Source organism: Schistocerca gregaria, chromosome 5 (genome assembly GCF_023897955.1).
Source record: "Schistocerca gregaria isolate iqSchGreg1 chromosome 5, iqSchGreg1.2, whole genome shotgun sequence".
Classification (NCBI taxonomy): domain Eukaryota; kingdom Metazoa; phylum Arthropoda; class Insecta; order Orthoptera; family Acrididae; genus Schistocerca; species Schistocerca gregaria.
The window spans coordinates 117,467,783-117,478,590 of record NC_064924.1 but is presented as its reverse complement, the minus strand read 5'-3'; positions in this window follow the sequence as shown (position 1 = coordinate 117,478,590).

Genomic DNA, 10,808 nt, shown 5'->3' with positions numbered 1-10,808 from the left:
TTGGACTCCTACCTGTGACCAGGCTTTTCTCCATTTAAAGGTGATGCTGAAGTCCGCCCCTTGCCTTACTCCCTTCTGTCCGTGCCACCCCTTGGTTGTGGCAGCTCATGCGTACGCATTAGGGCCATCTTCATTTTACCGGGATGCCGATGGCTCCGAATAGCCCATCGCTTACGCCTCCAAGACTTTGACCCCAGCACAATGGAACTACTCCCAGACTGAAAAGGACACCTTGGCGATTGTGTTCGCCGTCCAAAAATTTCACACCTATCTCTTTGGGGCAAAGTTCACCCTCCTGATAGACCATAAACCCTTGGTTACACTTTTAGGAATAGACTCTCACCTTCCAGAGCGGACAGCTCAACGTCTCCAGCGCTGGGAATTGTTAATTACGCTTACACCATCCGGTATAAGCCCACCACCCACCATGTTAATGCGGACGCTTTGTCACATCTTCCAGTAAGCCCAGATCCGGCCTTTGACCAACAGAAGGTCCTTTGCTTTCACTATGATTCCGCCCACCAGGATGCGCTGAACGGTCTGCCTCTTATGGCTCCTCATATTGCTCCAGGTACCCGCCGTGACCCTGTCTTGCAGCAGGTTCTCAACTACATGGTTCACGGGTTGCCGTCCTATGTTACTCGGCAGATGAAATCCGATTTCAGCCCCTGGCACCATCTGTCCCACAGGCTCTCCGTGGGCGATGATGTCCTTCTGTTGCCATGGAGTAGGATGTCCACCGGGTGGTCATCCCTCTAGAAATGGGCTTCGGGTGCTCAGTTTGTTACACCACTGGCACTGGGGTATGTCGTGTATGAAAGTTTTGGCCTGCCGGCATGTGTATTGGCCCAGCATCGATGGCGATATTGAACGCCTGGTTCATGGATGCACTGTCTGTGCGCATCACCAGGCAAGTCCCCCCCCAGGGCGTTAGCACCCTGGCCTGTGCCTCGCCGCCCCTGGGATTGCATCCATATCGATTCTATGCGCCTGTTTTGTGGATCCATGTGGTTACTCATTGTTGATGCATACGCCAAATACCCATATATTTTCCGCCTGGCATCCACCACCATGGAGGCTAATCTCACGGCCCTGACCCAGGTTCTCACGATTGATGGCCTGCCACACACGTTGGTCTTCGATAAGGGTCCCCTATTCACAGTTTCCGCCTTCCACGACATCTGTCAGGCCAATGGTATCAATCCGTAGCCCACCTTGGCACTGCCCGGGTTGTTTCCGCCCCAACGCGACAGTTTCAGGGGGGATCTGGTACCGCGCGTTGCGGAATTTGAATCCGCGCCAGATGTAATGAATGTCGAAGACCCATAGAGGTCTCGGCACCATCGCGTTGTAAGCTGTGGCGGCGCGCGCCTCCTGGCCCGCTTTTAGTGTGAGGGCACCACAGTGGAACACGTGGTCCCAGCGGCCAATGGCGGCGCCCCCGATAGCGAACTTAAGCGCAGGCCTCTCTCTTGACCAGCATCCTATACACCTCCTGCAAACTCGACCCTCCTCACCTGCTTGTCTCGCCCATCCTCTCCCACGCCCGCCCGCTGCCGCGCCTGTATTCACACGTCCCATCCGGTCTCCATCTCTCCACCCTCCTTACCCTCTCCCAAGGTGGCTTCCGCCATCTCCCCCTCCATGATGATATTCTCCTCCCTTCCATCTATCCCTCCTATCAACTTTGATCCTCCCCGCCCCCACTTCCTGTGTCCTCTCCTCTAGGCACCCTCCCTCCCTTCTCTTTCCTTTTCCCCGTCCCCTTCCTCCACCCCTCTTCGCCCGGGCTCCCCCCTTTTTCCTCCCCTCCCCCTAACTCCCTTGCCCATGGCATCTCCTCTCCCCTCTCCCTGTCCCACTCCCCTTCCTCCTCCCCCCCCCCCCCCAATTGGCAGGTCCCTAGACTCGCACACGCTCAGTGAACATTTGAGCGCCGGAGTTCACCACTATCAGTGTCTCGTGTGTGTGCCTTCGATGTGTTTAGTGTTCTATGGCCGTCACGCCACCACTGTTCACGTGTACCGTCGCTGTCATCTGTGTTATGTGCACCGTGTCAACTAGTGTTCGTGATGTTTCTCGTCCAGCGTGAACGGCTCCATGTTTCTGGTTTTTTAGTGTCTTCATTTTTTGCCCGCCGCTATGATTGTTTTCTCTGTGCCTCCTTTATATAATACTTATTGTCAAACTCAAAGCTGAAGAGCGGCGTACTCTGCTAATGACAGCCCGCCTTTGTATAAGGTGATAAAAATAACAATAAAGGGAAAAAAATTATATTAGCCAGCCAGTCTAATCTCGAGTAACTCTGTTGACACATCGCCTCACGTTAGACAGCTTAGTTACTTGTTCTGTGTACGATTGGACGTGCTTGTTAGCTTTCCTTGTGACTCTGTTGTTCGATCTTGATGTCGTTCGTTCTGTCTTGCTTTTGTCGTGTCCGTCCTCTCCCGTTATGTTGTTGTTCCCGGGCTTCTGCGCAGGTCCCGCCGCGCTTTCCGTCATTTCTGCCCCACTGCCGTCCCGGTCGCAGTTACAACACTATGAATTATAAGAAGTGTGAGATCATTAACGTAAGTACTTAAAGGAATCCGCTAAATTACGGTTACACAGTAATTCGCCAACTTTCTCCCCAGAAGACGAAAATATTCTGTTGGTGCCCACGCACACAGGGAGAAATGATCTTTGTAATAAAATAAGAGAAATCAGAGCTCGCACATAAAAACTGAAGTCTTCCTTTCTCCCACGCATTGTTCGAGAGTGCGACAGTGGAGAAATAGTTTGAAAGTGATACAATAAACCCTCTGCCATGCACTTAGTTGTCAATTTCAGAGTAGGTGTAGAGATTATCGTTATGAAAACTAGACATATTCGTCTTTATCGAGTTACATCGACCGTTACTTATAAAAAAAGTGTTCACTTTCAGTCGCAGCTATAACTCCTTTCCACACTCTACAAGTTACTCTGTGACTGTAACAAATGATATGAACATGGGCAGGTGGCCCGAAACCGGTAATACGGAAACGAAGCAAAACAAACTGGAGACTTACGTTCGACATTCTTTTGTGTATTATCTTGACTGGAAGATTGGCTCTCATATTAGTTTGAAGTTACAGTTTTATAAAATGTGGGCATAGGCATGACCTTTTCGAGGATTCCTTGACATCATCTGCTATGGTCCCTCTTGGGGCAACTCTTAAGGTTTGACGGACTTCTGTAGAGATCGATGCAGGAGCCCACATGCTGTTGTTATCGAAATCTTGAATTGTTCATCTATATAAAATTGTACTCTCTGCAAACCACTGTCAATTGCATAACAAAAGGTAAATCCCACTGTACCACTTCTAAGGGATTTTTCCCGTTCCTCTCAATATGTATTATTTTGCTAGACAGGCATTTGAAATTAATTAGTACTTGGAATATCCAGTTTTTTAAGACATGTATTAAATTGAGGTATAAAGCAATGAATAAACTTAAAAATAATGGTAACGAATTTCATGACCAGGAAGGTTTTCTCTGGCATTTTTTCAGTTACCTACTGCTGGATGACCACCCAAACTGAATAAAATGTAAAGCACGTAATTCATTTTATTTAATAATCTCACAGGGGATGGTCATCTCCCATTGAATATGATACACCAGACTAATTTCTTAAAATTAATTCTAGTGCTCTCAAAATGCCTATTATTTCCCACTAAAATTTTACTTCATATTATATGGATTTTAATTAGGAGTTTTAAAAAATCTCCAATTTTTAAAAATTAATTCTGCTGCACTCAAAATACCCACTATTCCCAACAAAAATTTTATTTCATTCTAGTGCACTCATTTTTGTATGTAGTAGTAAATGGTTACTTAAGCACACTTGGCACATTTTTAATACACAACCTTTTGTACGAATGAATTAAATTAACTACATTATATTTTTATCTTTCATGATAATCTAAATATGGTATTATATATAAATGTAATTAATCTGTAAAACAGATTGTATGGAGAACAGGGCAAAAAATGTGAAAGGTGTAGTAATACGGAATACAATGGACTTTTTTCGCCTTGTAAATGCTGTGATCTGGTGAGCTGTTTGAAAATTACATTCAGGAACTGTAGACTAATTTATGATACAGCTGGAAGCGATTGCGTAGGAGTGGGGTTCTTTTAACGAATTCACCACGAGAAACAATTATTGCAGTTTGGTGTTTTCAGTTCCATTCATGTCATAATGCATAAATTATTAATATATTTTGTGAACAGATGTTTAGCTGATACATGAAGCTGTAAAATGGCGTGTTTATCCTCTGTTGAAATCTACTTTTCAATTTTATTTGCATTTCTGGGTTTCAAGATGGCTATGTTACTAACATGGAATGCTACTATGCCATATTTGTACCCTACTGTTCCATATGTGTACCGTACTTCCACAACTTGTTTTACTTGTAGGTATTCCTTCAGAAATGACTGCCCGATCTCATAATCAGTGAGATGAGTCTGCTATGCAAATGACAATTAAAAATGTTAAAGAAAAGAGAATGGTCTTCCTGAAGGTGCCAAAAACTTCGCAAGTTCCATGGCTCACTCTGTTTAGGCTAGTAAAATCAGATTTACCAGCTGATTTAGCCACAGATTTGTACGAATAACTCTTCTATCCCCCAAATAAGAACAACAACTGATTGAATACAGGACGACTATGCAAATGATCTCCGCCGCTCGGAGTGGCCGCGCGGTTAGAGGCGCCATGTCACGGATTGCGCTGCACCCGCCGGTGGTTCTCCTCTCTAGGACATGGATCTGTGTGTTGTTCTTAGCATAAGTTAGCCTAAGTAGTGGGTAAATCTAGAGACCGATGACCTCAGCAGTTTGGTCCCTTAGGAATTCTACCACATTTGAACACTTTTGAAAGGTTCTCCAACAAATGTCTTTTCAGTATGCCAAACCAGTATAACGTAGAACTCATTTCTTGATGAGCGGGTTGGTAGAAGGTGGTTTGCCTTTCCTTGAAGCGGCACAAAAGGAACATTTCAACAGTCCCATTTAATATGCCTCTAAGTTTCACGAGATTAAATGTGGCAATATTTTCGCCCTAGTTTTACAAGACATGGACAAAAACAGCCTTCCACTGGAGAGAATATACAGTGTTTACGAAACTCGTCTAATCATTGTAGAGAGCAAAGTTCACCACGTCTCTGCAAGAAAGGGAAAGGCACCTCCTCCGAAGAGCGTGGATCACTTGTGACCGCTGCCACATGATTGAGTGCTACAGGAAATTTTGTCTCACCATGATGAATTCCCTTGTAAGAAAGAAAGATGCCCCACCTGGCTCCTTTCTTGCACGCCATTCCTCTGGATGGTTTCAAAGTCAGCTCGTCCCTGATAAGTTTCAACATTTCCTGAGCAAGATGAAGCCAACAGCAGAAATACCAGAGTTTCTGTTTCTGGATGGGCACTATAGCCACTCCATAAATCTGGATATTATAAATTTCACACGTAGAACCATGTCTGCATCTTGTGTCAGCCTCCTTACGCCTCCCACAAGATGCAACCTCTAGATGGAACTTTCATGAGTCCTTTTAAAGCCTTTTACTCTGAACAGATACGTGAAATTACACGTCTATTAACAAACGTGGTGGTCACGAAGTCAATGAAGTTAAGGAATTCTGCTACCTTCGCAGTAAAATAACCAATGACAGACGGAGCAAGGAGGACATCAAAAGCACACTCGCTATGGCAAAAAAGGCATTTCTGGCCAAGAGAAGTCTACTAATATCAAGACCGATGACCTGGCTGTTTGGTCTCTTCCCCCAAAACAACCAACCAACCAACCATCTAATATCAAATACCGGCCTTCATTTGAGGAAGAAATTTCTTAGGATGTACGTCAGGAGTACAGCATTGCATGGTGGTGAAACATGGACTGTGGGAAAACCGGAGCAGAAGATAATCGAAGCATTTGAGATGTGGTGCTATATACGAATGTTGCAAATTAGGTGGACTGATAAGGTAAGGAATGAGGAGGTTCTACGCAGAATCGGAGAGGAAAGAAATATGTGGAAAACAGTGATAAGGAGGAGGGACAGGATGATAGGACATCTGCTAAGAAATGAGGGAATGACTTCCACGGTACTAGAGGGAACTGTAGAGGGCAAAAACTGTTGAGGAAAATAGAGATTGGAATACGTCAAGCAAATAATTGAGGACGTAGATTGCAAGTGCTACTCTGAGATGAAGAGGTTAGCACAGGAAAGGAATTCGTGGCGGTCCGCATCAAACCAGTTAGTAGACTGATAAAAAAAAAAAAAAAAGTGGGCATCGCCAAACTGAATTGGAAGGCGTATCTCAAGTGCCATACGTGGGAGAAAGCTGTCAGTGGGTATAGGGTGATAGGCATATACCCATCAAACCCATATATTTTCACAGGTGCAGATTTCGTTTGCAGCTATGAAGGAATAATTGAAGATTTACCTAATGATCCAGTCAGTGAACCATCGGCAAGAGCTGTGGCTTCTAAATAGGCTAACGTTGAAGGCGAGGGAGGAACATCTGCCTCCATATCTTAAGTACACGTTGGCAAATGTTACGCGTTGAACAAATATAGAAGTCAGACACCAGGGTTAGAAAATCAGGTCCTTCAACCGTCCTAACCTTGTCTAAATACAACAGATCTCTTGAAGTATCGACAACAGTAGCAAATAAACAAAGAAGCAGCGACCACTAAATCCTAGGAACCTTGAGTGATCTGATTCTAGGATGAGAGATGATTCGTGCATCCTCAGTAGCTTTCTGGACAACAGTGTACCCACTAAGGTAGATGCCAACTGTCTCTTTTGCTCATGTAAATTTTTTGTAGAACGAGGCAGTTGAAGAATGGGTAATGTGTCTAATGTGCGAAATGTGAGAGCATACTAAGAGTACAGGTTACAGTGAAGGACGGCATGCGTGCGACTGCTCAAGTGAAATTACTTGGATTACGGAATTCAATAACTGAAAAGAGTATATTTCCTGTGTTTTTCTATTCTGTTATTATGTATTATATGGTTTTCTTTGAAAATTAATTATTAGATTTTTCCATTATTGGCTTTATCTTTAACAAACTAGAAACCAATAGACTATTCCATACTTGTATGCCATACTGTAAAGTCCCAGATACGTCAAACTTTGTGCTGAGCCTAAATTAAAATGTTCCTAAAGCACTATGCATTCAAAAATATACGAAGCATTAAATATATCCCAAGGTATTTACTACAGATACTTTATTTGCTTAATGTGAAAAACGGAGAAATTCATGAACGAAAACCGAAATGGTATCCAACTTTGTATTACTTTCTCTATTTAAAAAATGCCCAGTGCGCTGAATGTACTCACGTACTACTAACCGTTGGATATGATGAAGGGAATTTGCGCCAAGCACGAAATCGCTGACGTTTATGTTAACGAAGTTCGTTGTAAGCAATTCCTCAAGACTCTGATCCAGAATTTGAGACTCGGCCCTTCGGTGGTCGTGGAAGAGCTATTTGCTGTACAGAGCTGTGTGGCAGGAATGTCAATCGACAATGAAGATAGACAATGAGGGGAGCTACTGAGGTCATGTCAATGCTTGTTGGGAAGGAGGATGTAGAATCTGCTACCATGTGGTGTTAGTAGTGTTGAAGACATTTCGTTGAACTGGTGTAAATAATGGGTAACTTTAACTCCCTTCCTAATCTGGTGCGCGTATTGCAGACTGTGCATTACTTTTGGGTAGTGACATGGTGGGTGGCAGTGTCGAGCATTGTCGCTGAACTGTATGTGGAACCAGCAAACCTGTCCACCTTACCAGCGTGTCAACATGCAGAGCGTGGTCGCCGGTAGTTTGTGGTCACATCCCATGTGGCAGAGCTGACATCACGTTTGGCAGCCGTCCAGCAGGCTCCATCTACCTCAACTGTACCGAGACGGTACGTGTGCTGAGGCTGCTGTGATCTATATTCCGAAGCATTGTTGTCTGCAGTACTTATCTGTTGTAGATCTTGTAAAATCGCGAGATCGCGTCCACCAATTTTATCTTCCAACACAGCCATATATGACCAAGTGAAATTGTTGCTATTTGAAATTGAGGCAGGAGTCTGACAACTTAGAGGGTACGATGCTTATGGTCGTGTATCAGTTTGAAGTTTACCAGCGCGCATAACCGGGGGACAAACTGAGAGGGGCACCTGTCCCCATGTTGTTCGCCGTAAATAAATCGTAACTGTTGCTTCAGCACCTGGGAGAGGCGTTGAGGAGAAGTAGGTTTCGCAGAGAGGTATTTACTATCAGCTGGGGGTATATGAGTAAAGATTACCTGTGCCTTCACAGAGGTAATTGTGTGATGTGACGAATTTGGCAGTGTTACTTGATGCACGTTGATGCTCTCGACAACTGCATACCAGATAGTGGGCTGTTCTGGGAGAAACAGTGACAGTTTGGCATAGGCACTGTAAGTGTACGAGTGGTGTCATCGGTGAATGGTTCTACCGATGACCAAGGCGAGAGACCGAGTGGTACAACGGTTGGGTATTCGACACATGCTCGCTGCGTGGTCGTAGGCGCAACGGCTAACAATCACGAAATTGGATATTCGAGCAGCTCATGCCCCGTATTTGTGTGGCCTGTATGCAGAATGGCGTCCGGAGTGAGATCGCCTTGCACATTGTCTTCAGCATTCCCTAGTTTAATACCATTGTTGATTCCCGTAGCACTGCACTAGTGAAAGTCCTAATGTATTTACGAAAAGGGGGTTGCTGTGGAGTCAGCTGTAAGACGCTGCAGACGTCCATACGAAAATCACTCCCCTGCCTAGAGATTAGCGGCGTACGGTAGTTGCAGAATGACTGCGTTTTCGTCGTGTAGTACCCAAAGCTGGAGACGTACGCGCGCGGAAAAGTTCCGCACACGGTCGCCGATTAGCACCAGTGTAGAATGTTATCCCAGGATAAGGTAAGGACGATGATCAGTAATGATAGGGCTCTGGTTCAGTTACTCTTTATTTACCATACTTCACAGTCCTTCGTGGTCATAGAGGGAACTAGGCCCACTAACAAAGATAAGCTTGGTGAGCACGCACAGAGGGTTTCTTCCCAGACGGTGTCACCTCATGTTCTTCCTACATTTCCGGCCGCGGTGGTCTAGCGGTTCTGGGCGCTCAGTCCGGAACCGCGCTACTGCTACGGTCGCAGGTTCAAATCCTGCCTCGGGCTTGTATGTGTGTGATGTCCTTAGGTTAGCTAGGTTTAAGTAGTTCTTAGTTCTAGGGGACTGATGGCCGCAGATGTTAAGTCGCATAGTGCTCAGAGCCATTTGAACCATCTTCCTACGTTAACCAACAGCATAGCCTCTCAACGTCCCCTTTCATATATAGCATTTTTCATATTCTTTCTCGCAATGATGTGATCCAAATAGGTATTATTCTTTTCTTGAGGTGTAATTTGTTGCATCATTTTTCCCTTCTGACTGTTTATATCGCTGCTTAACGTCGCAAGTCATATACTGCAGTCTGTCAGCCATTGGCTACACACGTCGCCCCGGCTTACTCTCACAGTAGCAATCTCTGCCAATGTAATGTATTTTTTTCACATCGCTGGCACGGCGTGAATAACATATTTTCACGAAATAAGAGACAATACCAACATATCAAAATCTGGTCTCATGTACAGGAAAGGAAATACATAGCTTCTTAACATTATAAAGGGATCAAGTAAAATAATTGTGTGAGTAGACGATACTGAATCGTCACGGCATCGTCATTAGTGTCTTCCAGCCCATCGAAAGACTTATGACTGAAAACAACTACGAGTTTTATGAGTTTAACAAAACAATGATCGAGCTGTTTGCTATTTTCAATTATTGTGTGACAATTAATCCTGGCAGAGACAGAATAACTACTTTTGGCACATTATTAAATTTAACGAAATCATGAGCCACAGTGGTTGAGGACATACGATAAAACAACTCTGTATCGTAATCTCTGTTTAACTTGGATAAACTGCGCTGAGGAATTCTGCAATACTGCTGGAGCAAAACGTTTGGCCGCAACATTATTGGAAGGTCACCCGATTTCCACTCAGCAGTGGAGGAGTGCGCGGAATTTAAACGAAGGTCGAAAATTAAAGGTGCACCAATACACGGAGGCGGGCTATCTACGCAGCAACTGGATTAAAACTGTGCTTCGGTCTACCAGACGTGCCTGTCCCTATAAACAGTGCTGTTTGAGGAATGGAGGGGGCAGCATTTAAGAACCAGGAATTGCACTGAGTCTACGTAGATGTACCGATTTCGTCGATGTATCTGTTCGTCTCTGGGACATAGCTCGCATTAACGTTGGTTCACAGAGGTCATTCATCAGCTACAATAATTGTTTTTTTAAGGAACGGGCCGGCTCTGTGGCCGAGCGGTTCTAGGCGCTTCAGTCTGGAACCGCGAGACCGCTAGGGTCACAGGTTCGAATCCTGCCTCGCACATGGATATGTGTGATGTCCTAAGGTCAGTTAGGTTTAAGTAGTTCTAAGTTCTAGGGGACTGATGACCACAGATTTTTAGTCCCATTGTGCTCAGAGCCATTTGAACTATTTTAAGAAACGGTTATTGATAAAGTTGGGTAACAGGTGTAGTGAGCAATGTCTTTCAAAAATTACATGATGACAAGACACGAAATAAGAAACAATTTCATTACGAGCAGTTGGAACAAAATATGACAGTTTTTTCATAATTTTATGTGTTATATTCAATTTAACCTCTTCTAATCTCCATCTCAGGTAATCAACTGGACGTAAGTGCCGCTTAAAACTGTGCTCCATTAA